General features: G+C 45.1%; 1 protein-coding gene and 1 pseudogene across 1 annotated transcript in view; one reads left to right on the forward strand and one right to left on the reverse strand.

Moving 5' to 3' along the window:
* The window catches only part of LDLRAD4 (low density lipoprotein receptor class A domain containing 4), a 319,552-nt gene that overhangs the window by 28,542 nt on the left and 275,239 nt on the right, over positions 1 to 15,771 (forward strand). The window lies entirely within an intron of this gene.
* LOC111823586 lies at positions 151 to 337 on the reverse strand (annotated as a pseudogene).

The following is a 15,771-nucleotide window of genomic DNA, read 5'->3' on the forward strand; positions in this document are numbered from 1 at the left end:
GCGGATGACAAAGGGTTGAAGAATTACCCCCTTGCTCCAAATGTACTATTTCTCCTGGCAGAGTTGTCTTTCTTGTAGCTTTTTCTATCTTTAAAAAATTTTTCTTTTCTCTCTCTCTTCTCCTCTCTCTCTTTCTCCCCCCCCCCCCGCCAGGGGAGAGCATGGAAGCAGTCCCCCATTACCACAAACGATGTGGTAGAATTTTCCACGTTTGTGGAAACCTCAGAGGTCAGCTCATGTTGAGTGCATTGGCTGGTGCCCATCATAGTTATTACTCAAGTTCAGCATTATCTGCTAATAGTGTGTTGAATGAATGAATGAACCACCAGCCTACTAATAAATAGGTTTATGGGTTTAACTGCTAAGCTACATCATACTAAGGTGTTAATAGCTATTAGTATTTTCACTGTTGACCCCTTGGAGTTATTTACATTCTAAGGAGATGGTGTCTTGAAGAACAATTGTTTAACCCCAAATGTGGAATTCCTGACCTTGTGGGCACACTACTGGAGAAGGCTAAGATGCCTTTCTTACTCGTCTTCAAAACAAATTAGCGGCTTATATGAAAACTCAACCCTGGTGACTAAACGATACAAATTGAAAAGAATGTTTTGTTTGTGGTTCCATAGAAATGTGGTGGTTTGAAGGGGACCTGGGCCTTCCTGTGAGTAACAGTATGTGTTGAAATGTCTCCTCATATTGGAATAACTCTCCTGGCTGTAAATGAAGTTTTTAATGAAAAATTGACGTCATTGCTGAAGCTCATAGGCAACTACACATTCATTCCATCAGTGATTTTCTGTGCACACTCGGCCAGGTGCTAGAGACCCAGGGGAAGGCCCAGGTCCTATGTCTACCCAGGTGACTGGCCTCAGGTTGACTTTGCTACACACATGATATACTCCCAGTAGTCATTGCTAATATTATTACAATTACAAATGGAAACCCAAGACTGATGACGAGGTTAGTACTGTAGTCATTCCGCTGGAACTTGGTGGGTCCCCAGAGCCGTGTTCGGTACCGGGACTGCCGTAGATGTGGGCGACAAGGTCCGACCTCTGTACTTAGTCATCTTAAGAAGTAGGAATTAATTACGGGTAGATATTGCTGCATTTTTTTGTGTACCTATCACATAAAAATGTGGCATTTGTAGCTCTGTGGTGTCACGTGATGTCCTCATATGAATCAATCAGTCCACACTTAACAGGGTGGAATCTCAGGGATGACTGCGATGCATGTGGCAAATATCTGAATTATATATAATGTGGGAAGACCATTGGAAAATGCGGAGGAGCTGGTGTGAAAAACTAAGAGGCCACTGGCTGATCTTACAAGTGTGGCTTATGTGCAATGTTTAAAAACAGCCTCCTGTGCCGTCTTCCAAGGGTGTCTGAATCTGGTTCCTCTGCAGAGATGCAATCCTTGTTCCTAGTATACAGGGTTGGGCAAAAGTAGGTTCACAGTTATTCATATGGAAAATCATACAATAATTAATAGATAAGAATACAAGAATAAACTGTTTCATGTACTCACAACTGTAAACCTACTTTTGCCCACCCTGTAGTATCCATACAGTCTTGTTAGTCTTTTCTTCTGTTTATTTTGTGTCTTGGCGTTTTGCTAGTTTTCCAAACCACTGCCCACACCACGAGGCCTCAGGGAATAGATGGCATGAGACAAACGCATGCTGGTGTGGCAGCTGGGGCAGCCAGAGGGTCCAGGGTCCAGGCCTGCTCACTCCTGACACCCCACCTCCCCTGCCCCTGCTCCCAAGTATGAGTGCTCTCTGGGCTCTCTGGCCAGCCTGGGCTCTGCATGAAGAGTCCAGACTGCTGAGACTTGATTGCTGTTGGTGTCACTGGGAGGAATTGACCTCCAGGCCAATTTGCTGCGAGGACCAGCTGCAACACCAGTGGGAGAGCTGCTGTGCAGGAGACACCCCCCTCTATGGAGCAGGACTTGCTTCAGTAGGGCTTTGGTGCTTACTGAGTCTGCCCCTTGAGTGTGTCGCTTATGGATGTATAGAGCTGTAATCTGGTATGGTCTGACACTGACCACTGGGTACACTGGCTCTTGGGTCTCCAAGGAGGGGCAAAGCCAGCCACTGCCTGGGGCCACCCAGTAGGAGCTACAGAGAGATCTGCAGATTTCTCCTCTTTGTATTGGGTTTGAGAGTGCCCAGACGAGGCCCAGCTGTGAAGCAAGGCAGGCTGGTGCTGGTGCTGGTCTTGGGCTTTTTATTGTTAGGTTTGGGGCTCCCTGACCCAGCTGCAGCTTGTTTGAGAGATTTTAATATGAGCAAGGTCAGGCCATTCAATAGCCACTGCATGCAGCTTGGGTGGGGTTTTAAATTGGATGAGGCGGGGTCTTAGTGAATCACCAGGGTAGAGCAAACAGAAATGGCTGCCAGTCAGCCCTGCCACTGAGGAACAATGCTCCCTGCGAGCACCTCTGTCTGGGAGAAAGCTGCCCCCGAGTTCCTGCCCTGATGTCAGTCCAGTTCCTCCTGGTATGTGTCTCTGTTCCCCAGAGCCTCGCCCTGGTGCTGGAGCTCAGAAGAGGCAGGACCTTGTAAGTTCAGTTCATGGTGCCAGCCTTTTAAGAGGAACAGCTGGGTCTCCAGCAGCCTCTGTGTCACTGAGCCCCAATCTGCTCTGGTTTTTACAGCCCTTAGTTACAGGGTCTTTTCTTCCCAGTTCTGGAACCCTGGGCTGAGGGACTGGTGTGGGGCTGGGATCCCTTGCTCCTCTGGGCAGCCTCCACAGAGATGATCTTCCTACCAATTAAAAAAGTGGCACATGTGGGCGCCGGCCCAGCCCGTTCTGTGCCTCCGTACCTCCTACCAGTCTCAGTGTGCTTTCTTCTTTACTTCTCTAGTTATAGGACTTCCATTCCAGCTTTTCAGCAGTTCTGATGATGGTTGTTCTGTATTTTAGTTGTAATTTTGATGTGGTTGTAGGAGGTGGTGAGTACAGGTGTTTACCTATGCCACCATCTTCCGCTTCTGCCATTTTTACCATGAGCATATTTAGACTGTTTAGTGAATGTGTCCTTGACTCCATTTCTTTATAGTGATGTAATAGGAATCTAGGAAGAGTAATATTTTAAAAATCCATTTTTTCTTCTCCCCTGCTTTGCCCCAAGAAATTTCTAATCCTGCAGGGTAAACTAGCATTAGGATGGTTAATAAGTCTTTCTTATGACTGATTTAATAGGAGCAGGCAGGGTTCCTCTTGGGACTGATTAGGACACATGGTGTTATTGAGGATTGATTTGTAATGGGAGGTATGGGGCCTATCATCTTGTAAATTCTGCAAAAAAAAAAAAAGAAAAGAAAAGAAAAGAAAAAGAAAAAGCGAGAAGACAGAGACAGAGGAAAGAAGGAATGCATTCTATGAAAACAGAGAAACCTGGAATTCAGAATAGTCTTTTGCTAGTCTCTTAAAGGCCTCACAATCAGAATCAATCATATTTTTATTACTTTTTTGTAGAAATACACACAAGTGCTCTTGGTCGGGCACTGGGCTGTACTTGCTCCTTTATACTCTGGTGTCCCTGCCCATGAGACTGTGAGTTTCCGATGACCCCTTACCGGCTCACTCACCAGCTCAGGAGCTGACTATAAAGTGGGGAGAACACGATGATCAAGCAGCCCTGTGAGGCCCCAAGGCACGCACACGTGTGAGAGAGGTTCCTGCTTCCCTGGCAGGTGTGCAAGGAGAGCCGACCGGGGACAGGTTCTCACAATGCAGTCAGGGGAACAGCCTGGGAGGGAGTGGGGGGCAGCGAGGGCTCCCACAGGCTGGTTAAGGGTTTCTCTTTGGAGACTGTGTGGGAACTTGTAGGCTTTAGGAAGCCATTGGAGTAGTTGAAGTGGTAGGATGACAAGCTCTATTTCCACTTGACCACACAGATGAGGGAGGCTGGGCACAGGCAGGGCAAGGGCTGCTTTGAGGCTGCTGAGCTAATCTGGGGCATAGCTGGGCCTAAAACTGCAGCTGAAGTGTTTGCTGTCACAGATGTATTCAATATGGCTGTGCTAGAACTAGATGTGGTCCTAGTCTGAGCTGGAGTGAGCCTCACCAAACAAAAATGACCACAAGTAACAAGCACACAAAATAGAAAACATTTAAAAGAACAAAACCCAATTATTTTCATTTAAAAAGGCCCACTGCTAAGAAAAATGGGGTTCTATGTGTAAGGGCAGATGTCTTATTGGTCAGGTGATATTTGAGCTGGGACCCATGTGGATATTGGGAAGATTTCTAGGCAGAGGGAATTCTGTGCAAAAGCACTGAGTCAAGAGCTCGCCTGGAGTGTTCAAGGTCATGTGGCTGGAGAGGAGCAAGGGGCATAGCGAGGGTGAGGCCAGGTGTATGTGTGCATGTGTGAGTGTGCATGGCCCTATAGGGCTCCGGGGAAAGGGAGCCAGTCCAGGCTTGGAGCAGAGCAGTGCCTTGGCTTAGGTTTCGTGACTGTGGTAAAGTGAGGTGAAGTGGGGTGACAGTAGAGGAGGCTGTTGGGGTATCGAGTCCCTAGAGATGATGTTCTCAGGCCAGGATGGTCCAGGTGCAGAGTGTGAATCAGGACCTGGAAGGTGGAGCTTTGAGGAGTTGCTGAGGGCGAGAAAGACAAGGGTGCATCGGAGTTTGTGCCTGAGCAGCTGGAGTTGTTGGGATAGGGAAGGCGCAGTTTCATCATCGTTTTTTATTGTGAGGAGACAATTTACTATTATTATTATTAGTAGTAGTATTTTGGCCAACTTTTATTACTACTCTTTATTGTCATCTTGTTTCTGCCTAACCGTTGTGCTTTCTAACCTTTTTAAAAACAGCTTTCCACTTACTTTCAGATTACTTTCCACTTAGGGCATTATGAGTGTTAATTGTTGACCAGAAATCAAATGGAGCTTCTTTGCAAGAAAGATTCAGTTTAATGTCTTTGATTCTTCAGGGGAAAGGGTGCTGTGTACACACACACAAGGTTTTAATGCTCTATTACTATATGGCAATTAGAATAGTGATTATATATGTTGACAGGACTCAGATCCATGAACTTCCCTGAATGTGGAGGTGGGAAGTTTGGGGGAATCTAAATCTCTTTCCTCTAAAAACATTCTCCTGTATTTGAGGTGGGTGTCTCTATGTTGGGAGTAGAAATGGCTTCTCTTTTAAATTTGGGTCCCTTTCCTGGTTCTGCTATCTGAGTTACCCTACTGTGATGCTGGTTAGAAATGCAGACTCTGAGCCTCACCCCCACCCACAAATCAGAACCTGCCTTTACCAAGGTCCCCAGGGGATCTGGGCACCTTAAAGTTTGAGAAGTACCGAGCGAGAACAATTTTCTGTGTTTCTGAAGCCTTGCTTCAGGGTCAGTTTAAATCCGATGGGCACTGCGTTTAAATCCGATGAACTGCAGCAGGCTTTGGAGCTACTGTGAACAGGGTCAAGTTACAGATCACTGCCAACAGCATCTCCAGCCGTCTGGCACCTCTTAGATGCTTTCTTAGAGAGCCCTTTGAAAATGAGACCCCTGGTAAGCTGGCATGTGTTTGGGCATGCAATAGAGAGCCTTCTCTTTTCTAAGGAGAGGGTCGAAAGCGGGGGCTGAGTGAAAGGTGGGGGAAAGCCCAGGTGTCCGGGTACCCAGTTGCGGGTGCACCTGCTGAGGTGAAAGGAAATTCATATTGCTGAAATGAAATAGCTGTTTGATGTATGTTGGTACACTTATTTGGAAAACATTGCCTATAGATCTCAGAACTGTTTGTTGAATTTTCCTTAAACATTTCTCTTGTCAGAATGATGAGAAAATTGCTTATGTGGGAACTTGAGAAGTGCAAATTTGTTAATACCTCCTTTGACAATGGTTTGTATTCAGAACTGTTTATGAGCTGTCACAAATCATTTCCAGTTAAAATGTGCTGCCTTGAAATCAAGTAGTAATGGAAGAGTCTGGGAGGAGACGCATGGCCTCATGGTCCCAGCTCAAGAAGGGCCCAAGCTTGTGTGCTGTGGGTCTGGTTTTCAAATCGCTAAATTGAATTGTAAAGGGTGAAAATGACCTGGTTCCTGGGGAAAAGTTCTGTTTTGAAAATCTTCTCCCTTATAATGATCCTCAGAAGCCTGAGATTAATAGACATGTTTGAGATTTAGCCATTCCTTTGATGGCTAGGCTAGAGAGAAAGTCAGTGTGTGTCCTTTTGTTCTTTTATGATGTTTGTCAGACTCAGAGGTGGTGCCATTAGCTCATCATTGATCAGACATGGCATGTAGTTGTTTTCCCACTAATAATGCAGGATATGCCCTGACCTGTCTCTCCCACCCCATCCATCTTGTGCTCATGGCTTATTCTGCGTTGGCTGTCTGGGGTTTAGAGTATAGCCTTGCGAATTGTGAGAAACTGAACAATTATATGGGGTATTTTTTTTAATGAGTCTGGATGCTTTATAGCAGTGGTTTTGAACTGGAGGCAATTTTGTTTCCCAGGGGACATTTGGCAGTCTGGAGACCTTTTTGATGGTCACAACATGGGTGGGGAAGGTCGGGGTATCACTGGTATCTATTGGACAGAGGCCGGGGATGGCGTTAAACAACCTACAATGCGCAGGACAGCCCCTGCAACAAAGAATTATCCAGCCCCAGATGTCAGTAGTGCTGAGGCTGAGAAACCCTTTGAAAATGCCTTAGAATTAGTGGCAGTTTTGATAGATGGATAGAGTGGGTTAAGATTAGAGCATATACCTTGGCCAGATGGTGGGTGAGAAGATGTCAGAAATCCAGTGTCTGTTTCTATTCCTTTTTCATTTGTTTACTTACTACTCAGAAAAAACAATTCCCTTGTTCCAAATTCATTTTTTCCAACCAAGACAGATAGTCACAAACTGCTGAGGTCCGAATGAGCACACTCCTTCATCGTAGGTGGCCCTACTTTGCTTCTGTGCTTGACGGTGAAGAAGCTCATCTCTAAAGGGATGGGAGGGTTTTTTTCCTCTGACTTCCTGATCTGTCTTAATCAGTGAATTATATGAAATTCTTTTTTTTGTTAGCATTTAAAATGGAATCCATTGGGGACATGGGTGAAACATTGGAAATGTGATACATTTTCTTGAATATTTTATGGTCGATAAGTTTGGATATTTACTTAAATTTTGCTTTCATGACTTCAAAATACAAGTTTCTTTAAAGAAGTGTTTAAAAATGACTAGAGGGGAGTTCGGGGAATGGAGTAATCTATCACCTGTGTACTGAAGGTTAAACACTTTTTCACAGTTGCCCTTCTTCCCTTTTACCAGGTTCCCTAAAAGCTTTTGTGATTTGATTACAGTTTATGGAAATTTGCAGTTGATAAATGTATTGTTCACTAATTCATTCTTTAGGCCAATAATTTTTCTTTCTAGCTTATTGGGCTATGGTTTGGTCTCATGATACAGTTTTCCTCTTTCCTTAACTAGATTACTGATAATGTTAAAATGAGGCAGAAGAAGGATTAGGCCAAAACAACTGGCCTTTAAACCTCTATAACACAAAGTCTTCCCAGAAAATGCTCTCTAAAGGGGACTCATAATTTAAATCCAGAATAGACAGGTGTTGCTGCCATGTACAACTGCTGGGCCCCATGCTATGATAGATCATTGAGTCCCCAGACCGGGTTATAGTTTATCATTTTATGCTCAATTCAGGATGACAGTATGTTTCTGAAACAAACTGTTTTCCTGGAGCACATGTACAACTTCACACTATCTCCAAAGTGAAGGGTGAATTGTATAGATTGTGGCTACCTCCTGATATCTATCTACTTGGGTAAAATGAGTCTTAACACTAAAACGTCCCATAGTTGTAGCTCTTAGAGAAGTATTAAATAAAAAGAAACCAAATCCTTAGAATGTTCTGTTTTATGTATATCATGCTTTGTTATATGATTTTGATTCATTTTCTTTCAGTGGTTTCTTTAGCTTGTTTTCTGATTTTATCCATCTATTATCTATATGTTTTTGTCTGTTCATCTGTTTATCATATCTACCTATCTGTTTGTCTCTGTCAATATGTATTTCTTTCTGTCTATCTGCCTACCTACCCCTCTATCTACCTACCTATCATCTATATCTGTTTCTACCTATTTATCACATCTACCAATCACCTAATGTCTCTCTGTATCTATCTATCTATCTATCTATCTATCTATCTATCTATCTATCTATCTATCATCTATCTATCATCTGTCTATCATCTATTTATCATCCATCCATCCATCCATCCATCCTACTCACAAAACACAGAGTATTCATTCTATCTTCCCCTTAAAGAGAAAAGACTGTATGAAAAAGAAAAGGCTATGCCGAAACCGGTTTGGCTCAGTGGATAGAGCGTCGGCCTGCGGACTGAAGGGTCCCAGGTTCGGTTCCGGTCAAGGGCATGTACCTTGGTTGCGGGCATATCCCCGGTGGGAGATGTGCAGGAGGCAGCTGGTCGATGTTTCTCTCTCATCGATGTTTCTAACTCTCTATCTCTCTCCCTTCCTCTCTGTGAAAAATCAATAAAATATATTTAAAAAAAAAAAAGAAAAGGCTATAATTTATTTTCAAATAACTTTCTAAGAGCACATACTGCTTTTTATAGAAGGTCATTGCTATGATCTCCTAATTTTCAATGTCAGTTGAGTGGTCTGTGTGCCAAACCATGTGCTGCCTTGGGCTTCTTTTTGACGATGGCACCAAACATGTTCCCTCTTATCCAATTGCTCCCTTGATGTCTGTGAACACAGTACCTTCTCTTGCTTTTCAGCAGCCCTGTTGAGAGCACCAAAGCCTTTCTTTGCCTTGGTAAACTGCCTGGATAAAGTTGTATTTTATGTAGTCATAATCAACTTAAGTATATTAAAGGCTTTGCAAATCTTGCTCTAATCTGTTTTGACAAATAGCTGAGTAGTATTGGTTTAACATGAACTTCGCCAAATTTGATCATGTTTGGAATGAATGGGTGCATATCACAATTAGTGGGAAATGGCGAGATTCTAAAGTGTAGCATTTCTGTGACTCAGCCAGTTATTTCCTTCTCCATATTGTGTTATTTGTTGTTGCTGTTCTTTTCTCTCACTGTTTCTTTCCCTCCTTGTAGATGTCTTTCTAGAACTTAACTTGTCTTTTTTGACCTTCTGTCTCATAGACATGAATGGTCACCTGTGCTCACTTCCCCTTGAATTCCATCTGCTATGTTACTTGACAAAAAGGAGCTATCTATCCTCAGTTTGAGCCTCTCTAAGGATGGGGGCCTAATCACTGAATTCAGCCCATTTTAAGGACCATGCAGCAGCTGGAACCCCTCTAGGCTGGGTTGAAATGTGCCTCCCGTGGCCTCCTCTGGCCTGTTGTTCAGAGCAAGGTTTACTGTTCTTCCATGTTGGCCCTGCAGATATTTGCAGATACCTCGACACCCCATCTGACTTTCCTCTTTTCCAGGTCAGATGGCCCAGCTTGCTTTCACCGTTCCTTCTCTGGCATATTGACATTTCTTCCCTGTTCCTATTTTTATTTATTTATTATTTTAAAAAAATATTTTTATTGATTTCAGAGAGGAAGGGAGAGGGAGAGAGATAGAAACATCAATGATGAGAGAGAATCATTCATCTGCTGCCTCCTTCACGCCCCCTACTGGGGTTGAGCCCACAACCCAGGCATGTGCCCCTGACCGGAATTGAACCTGGGACCCTTCAGTCTGCAGGCTGATGCTCTATCCACTGAGCCAAACTGACCAGGGCTATTTTATATTTTTATAATCTTCACCTGAGGATTTGTTTTTTTAATTGATTTTAGAGGGGGGGAGCAGGGGAGAGAGAGAGAGAGAGAGAGAGAGAGAGAGAGAAAGAAAGAGAGAAAGGGAAAGAAAGAAAAACATTGATGTGAGAGAGACATGGATTGGTTGCCTCTGTATGTGCCCTGACTGGAGATGGAACCCACACCCTGTGGTGCACGGGATGATGCTCTAAACAACTGAGCCACCAGGTCAGGGCCTCTGTGTTCCTGTTTTAGATGAGGGGGTGCTCACCAAATGGTGGTAGGAGTGCTTTCCGGAGCCCAGCTACGATGCACCGTCTCAGTGCGCAGGCTTGAGGAGGTGACAGGAGCATTGGTGAGGCTGAGCTACTGGGGCACTTAGTCCTGGCTCCAGTGAACAGCAAAACCTGCTCCAACATTCCATTTACTGGTGGAAAAACAGACCAGTGGGTTCTTGCTGTTCTGCTTACTAGATGATAGATATTTGTATTGTTTACCAAGAAAGAATGTGGTTTCTCAGCCAGGGACTTGGATTCCTGGCTCCTGGTGAACTGTTGTTAGAGCTCGCCGAGACTCTTCACTTATAGGAAGATAATTTAGAGAAAATGCTCTGTCTGGGACAGGGTAGACTTCAGCAAATATTTGTAAAAATCCAAGTTCAGCTAAAAATTCTTTCTGTCAGTCACACGCTTCAACCTCAGACCTTCAGAACTTTTGGGGAGATTTTCTGCTAAAGGCAGCACTGACTAGGCCCACAGAGCTAGGGAGACGCCCACCTGTAAGTTAACCTTGTGGGTAGAAACTTAGACGATGTTGTTAGAAAGTGCAGTGTTTCTGTCCTACTTTGGAATTTCAGGGATGAGCTCCAGGATTTGTAAAGACCTCATCTATACTGAAGATTGCCCAAGAACTATGGCTTCTCTGGCCACAGTGTCACTCCAGGCCCGTGTGTGGAACCTGTGTGGTGTGTGCTTAGGAAGGCGAAGGTGGAGGGGACCATGGATTCAGGACTGCACGTGCAGCTGGGCCAGAGAGACCAAAGAGGGTGACGCTGTGGGAACGGGAGGACCCACAGAGAGTTTCATACACAGGGACGGAGCTCTGAGCACTGCCCATGTGCGCACTCCCAAGGGCCGTGTGCCAGCCTCCCCGTCTGCATCCCAGCGGCTCTCACAGCAGCCTGGAGAGGCCAGTGAGGGTACCAGGTGAAGATACCCAGACTCAAGAGGGCAGGAGGTGGCCAGGAGAGAGGTAGTGACTCGTGGTGGCATTTCGCACCACTTGCTGGTTCAATCCCAGCTCTGCCCATTCCCAGCTGAGTGATCTTGGATGATGCACCCAGCCTTCCTGTGCCTCATTCCTTCCCTCTGTAAGAGGAAGATGGCGGTACTAGTATCACCCACTGCCTAGAGTTCTTTCTTATCAGGATTTCAGAGTTAATAATGTAAAGTGCTTGGTACATGGCTGGCCTGTCCTAAGTGTTGGTTATGATTCTAAGTGAGCACCCAGGTCCGTCTGACCACACAGCCTCTCTGAGGGTCATGACTGAGTTACAGCTGAGCTTCAGCTTCTGCTGTATTAGTAATCTTACTTCACTTAATAACATCCAGTCAGCATGACTTTAGAATTTTGGAGAAACTGTAATGTAACCCTGGAGTAAGTCTGGAAGGCGGTTGTTGAGTGCAGGATGGTGTGAGAGGAGGTCTGGAGTGTGCTGTGATGGACTCAGGGAGGGGTGCACGGTCCCTCCTGCTCCTCCCCTCGGAGGCCCTGCACTGCTGTTGGTCAGTTGGATGCCATTTCACAGAGCGGGGCTGGTGGGGGAGGAAAGTGGCTGTTGATGGTCCTGCCCAGCCTATGAGGACGGCTGCTCTGCGTTCAGCCGCCGAGGGAAGGACCGGCCTGGAGATGCTGGAAAGCTTCCCAGAGCCCCGGGGTCACATCCTCAGGGGGCGCCTTGCTGCTTTAAAAGGGAATATCCAGAACATTAAACACCCATATTTCACGATAAGAATAAAAACATTTTATAAAGCCAGAAATGAATGATTTTAACATATTTGTTATCATTCAATTATACAATATCCTTTCTGAGTAGAGCTAATTAAGAATGGACTTTTTTCATAAATATTCCAAGTCCAATAACTTAGGTAAATAACATTCTTGGGCAGAGAAACCTTTAACATGTGTTTTGTATTAGACCCTGTACTGTGTTTCCTTTCTTTTCAAAATTGTGATGGGCGCTGAGCATTGAATAATACTTTCCTTTGCAAATGGCTGCGCTTTGGATTGTGTGAAGTAATTTCTCTGTAGCCTTTCACTTCTCCCAAGACTTTGAATCTGGATTAATTGTTGTTTATAAAGCTTTCCGAGATGCATTGCAGAAAAATGTAGTTGAAGAATGTCTGCAAAAAGCACAGGGGTGTATTTCACAACTGTGCTGTTTTAGAAAAGCATTTGAAACGCAATCTTCCTGAGTCTGGAAAATTCCGAGGTGGCTTATAAACAGACTCGAGTGTTTCAAGTTGGAGGCAGACGTTGGTAAATGTATCTGTACGATGATGTAAAGGCTCTCTTTTCTTTACCTGATTTAAAGCTGGGTACCCATGCCAGGAACCTGGGTTTATTCTGGCTCCTCCCCATCCTCTCTGCACATCCGATCTCCATATCATCAAGTCCTGCAATTTTACTTCTGAGTATTTTTTTGCATGACTTTCCCCATTCCTACATGTAGTTACTGCCTTAGAGTCTCAGCGTTTCTTGCCCGAACTTTTCCAACAGCCTCTGGACAGATTGCTCTGCCATGGATCCCTGCTTTTTCTCTCCCATCCCCACAGGTTCTTCCCTGTGCTTGAGGGCAGAGGGGCAGACTTCAGTGTGTGTCAGACCAGCTGGAGGGCTCCTCAGATTTGGTAGGTGTGTAGCGGAACCTGAGAATGTGCATTCATCACATGTTCCCAGGGGATGCGGATGCCCCTGGTCTGGGACCCTGCCCTCTGAGGACCACCCCTCCAGCTACCTAGTCCACACAGCTGGCCTGCCACTGCCTTGCTTCAAAAGGTAAAGGCCACACTTGCCTGTGTGGCCACAGGGTCACAGTGGCCTGATTTGGGTCGCTGTCTCCAGCCCCCTCTTCCACTGCTCCCCATTTCACCCAATTTCTCTAGTGACACCCAACGGACCAACCCCTTCCCAGCACCTGTGTCTGGAATGCCACCCTCCTCCGTTAGCACGGATGTCACTCACAGAGGTGTTTCTGGGCTCATCTTCACTTGTTGAAATGTGTCACAGGAATGAATTGTTCCATGGCACTTAGGAGCAAGGCATGGCTCATCTCTTTATTTTTCTAGAGCAATTAAATCTCATTTGAACCCTGACTCACCAAGAAAGGTAAGACAGCTCATAGCAGTCATTTGAGGATGGAGTGTATAGCCCAGGACTTGTCACTCACACACTGCACCCACTTCCTTGTTATTGGTGGTCTATTCATGAATCAAGTGCTTGCTTGGTACCCAGTCAGAGTCTGCTGGAGTCACATGGGTCGGGGTGCCCCCACCCCTCCTAGTCCTGGAGAACATTCGCTCAGCTGCTCCGAGCTCCATCCGCCATGGAGCCTTCTCAGCCTGCCTCTCTGTCTCCATCTCCTCCAGCTCTTCTCCTGCAGCCTCTGAACACGAAGCCTCCTTTCTCCCTCACATAGATAGACCTCGAAACTCAAATATTTTTCAAATGTTGGTGTGTTTAGGAATTGAGTAGTTTGTTAAAATCCAGATTCCTAGAGCCCCCCTTCGCCGCCCCCCAAGAGATTCTTACTCAGGGGAGCTGAGATGGTGCCCAGGAGTATGTGTTTTAATAAGGATTAAAACACTTTTGCTGTAGTTGCTCTGTAGGCCAAGTGGTGAGCAGCATTTACCCACCCCCCTTTTGGACCCAGCAACACAAAAGACCATTTTGCTATAAATAGTTAAATCATTCTGCTACCAGCTCTATTTCCATGAGTAGACCCCTGACTCCTTGAGGGCACGGCATATGCTTTATTCTTCCTGCACAAAGCCTGGGGCCTTGGATTCAGTACTGATGGCTAAGTGCATGCCGCAAACTGGGGAAGGCACCAAACTCGGGGTTTTGTTTGTTCTTTTCTTTCTTGTCTGATGGTTCTGTGTCCAGAGGTGGAAGAATTCTGAGGGTCTCTGATGGCTGCCTTCCCCAGTTCTGGAATTCTACTGGCTGAGAACGAGTTGTTTTTTAATTGGCAAAAGGATCGTCTTAGATCAAAGAAAAGCTGCTGAAGTGGCTTTCATGTTGGGATGGCAGCTGGCGAGAGCTTATACATGGAGGGAAGGAAGCTGGTTTACAGGGAACCCAGCCCTGAAGTTCTGGCCGGACTCCTGGTCACATCCCTGGAGCCCTGTCCCCCACACCACATCTTGGAGTTGCTTTCAGGGTGTGAGCTATAGTTTTGATCACAGTGTCCCTGGGTGGAAAGTTGCTGCCTTGGTGTAGAATTGAAATGAACAGAATTCTGAGTAAGAGCAATACTAAAAGTTGTGATTTTTATCTTCCAATGAGATTGAAAACCTTCTATGTTAATCCAATGATAGATCCACTTTCACATGAAATCTCTTCCTGTTGTAACATCATTTTCTGAGTTCTGCCTAGGTCTAGGCTATACTCAACAGGGCGTCTTTGGCAAGGGGGAGGTTGGTAAAAATATTCTCAGACTGCAATTCTGAATTATAAAGATGACTTCTATAATTACAGAGCAGTCTTCAGTTATACCTATATTTGCAAAATGTACTTTCACTTGAAAGGGCAAGTGATTAAATGTATTAGAAACATTTTCTGCACAAGATTGTGTAGTCATACACTTTTTAAAAAATCTTTTAAAAAAATATATTTTATTGATTTTTTTACAGAGAGGAAGGGAGAGGGATAGAGAGTTAGAAACATCGATGAGAGAGAAACATCTATCAGCTGCCTCCTACACACCTCCTACTGGGGATGTGCCCACAACCAAGGTACATGCCCTTGACCAGAATCGAACCTGGGACCTTTCAGTCCGCAGGCCGACGCTCTATCCATTGAGCCAAACCGGTTAGGGCATCATACACTTTTAAGTTATCAGAGAAATGTTTGACACTTTTGAAAACTTTACTTCCAGTCATCTGAGTTGTGTGTGTGTGTGTGTGTGTGTGTGTGTGTGTATGTGTTTCATGTGTGTGCACAGGCCTGCAGAATTAACAGTTATCATAAGAGTGTTCTTTCTTATTTATTTTGAAACCAGTAGCACCAACTCCTCTTGTCACATGTTGTGGTGGGATTTGAGAGGAATGAGGGCAGTTTTGTCAGGATTATGAACTTTTTCAAGAGGATAGCCTATGCATGATAATTCACTTTCTAAAAAAACCTATGCAATCCTGGCCAGGTGGCTCAGTTGGTTGGAGCGTTTTCCTATACACCAAAAGGTTCCAAGTTCAGTTCCCCATCAGGGCGCAAAACTAGGTTGCAGCTTCAATCCATGATTGGGGTGTGCATGGGGGCAACCGACCTATGTTTCCCTCTCTCCCTCTCCCTTCCACTCTCTTTAAAATCAGTAAGCATATCTCAGGTGAGGATAAAAAAATAAAAGTAAAATAAAAGTAAAATAAAATAATAAATAAAATAAAATAAAATAAAATAAAAATACAAACAACCCATGCAGAGCACGTCTGCTTGAGAGGAACTGTCTGTTTTCACGCAGCTCCAGCTCCTCATGCCGTGTACTGCTGGTGTAGTATGCAGCTCGGCTTCTTCACTGGTCATTCCCGTCCATTGCTTCCCGGGAGGCTGAAGCCTGCCCAAGGTACAGGAACCTCACTTGGACTAGCATGGTACCTCACCCGTGAGCATTGTCCAGCGGCTTACCTGGGGCCCATGGTAACAGCTTGCCTTATGATGAGAACTAACACAGCCTGTGAGTCACTGTTTTTTTCTGAGCTTTGATTTAAGTAATGTGCAGACCCGTG

Source organism: Myotis lucifugus, unplaced genomic scaffold, assembly GCF_000147115.1.
Source record: "Myotis lucifugus unplaced genomic scaffold, Myoluc2.0 scaffold_572, whole genome shotgun sequence".
Taxonomy (NCBI): Eukaryota; Metazoa; Chordata; class Mammalia; order Chiroptera; family Vespertilionidae; genus Myotis; species Myotis lucifugus.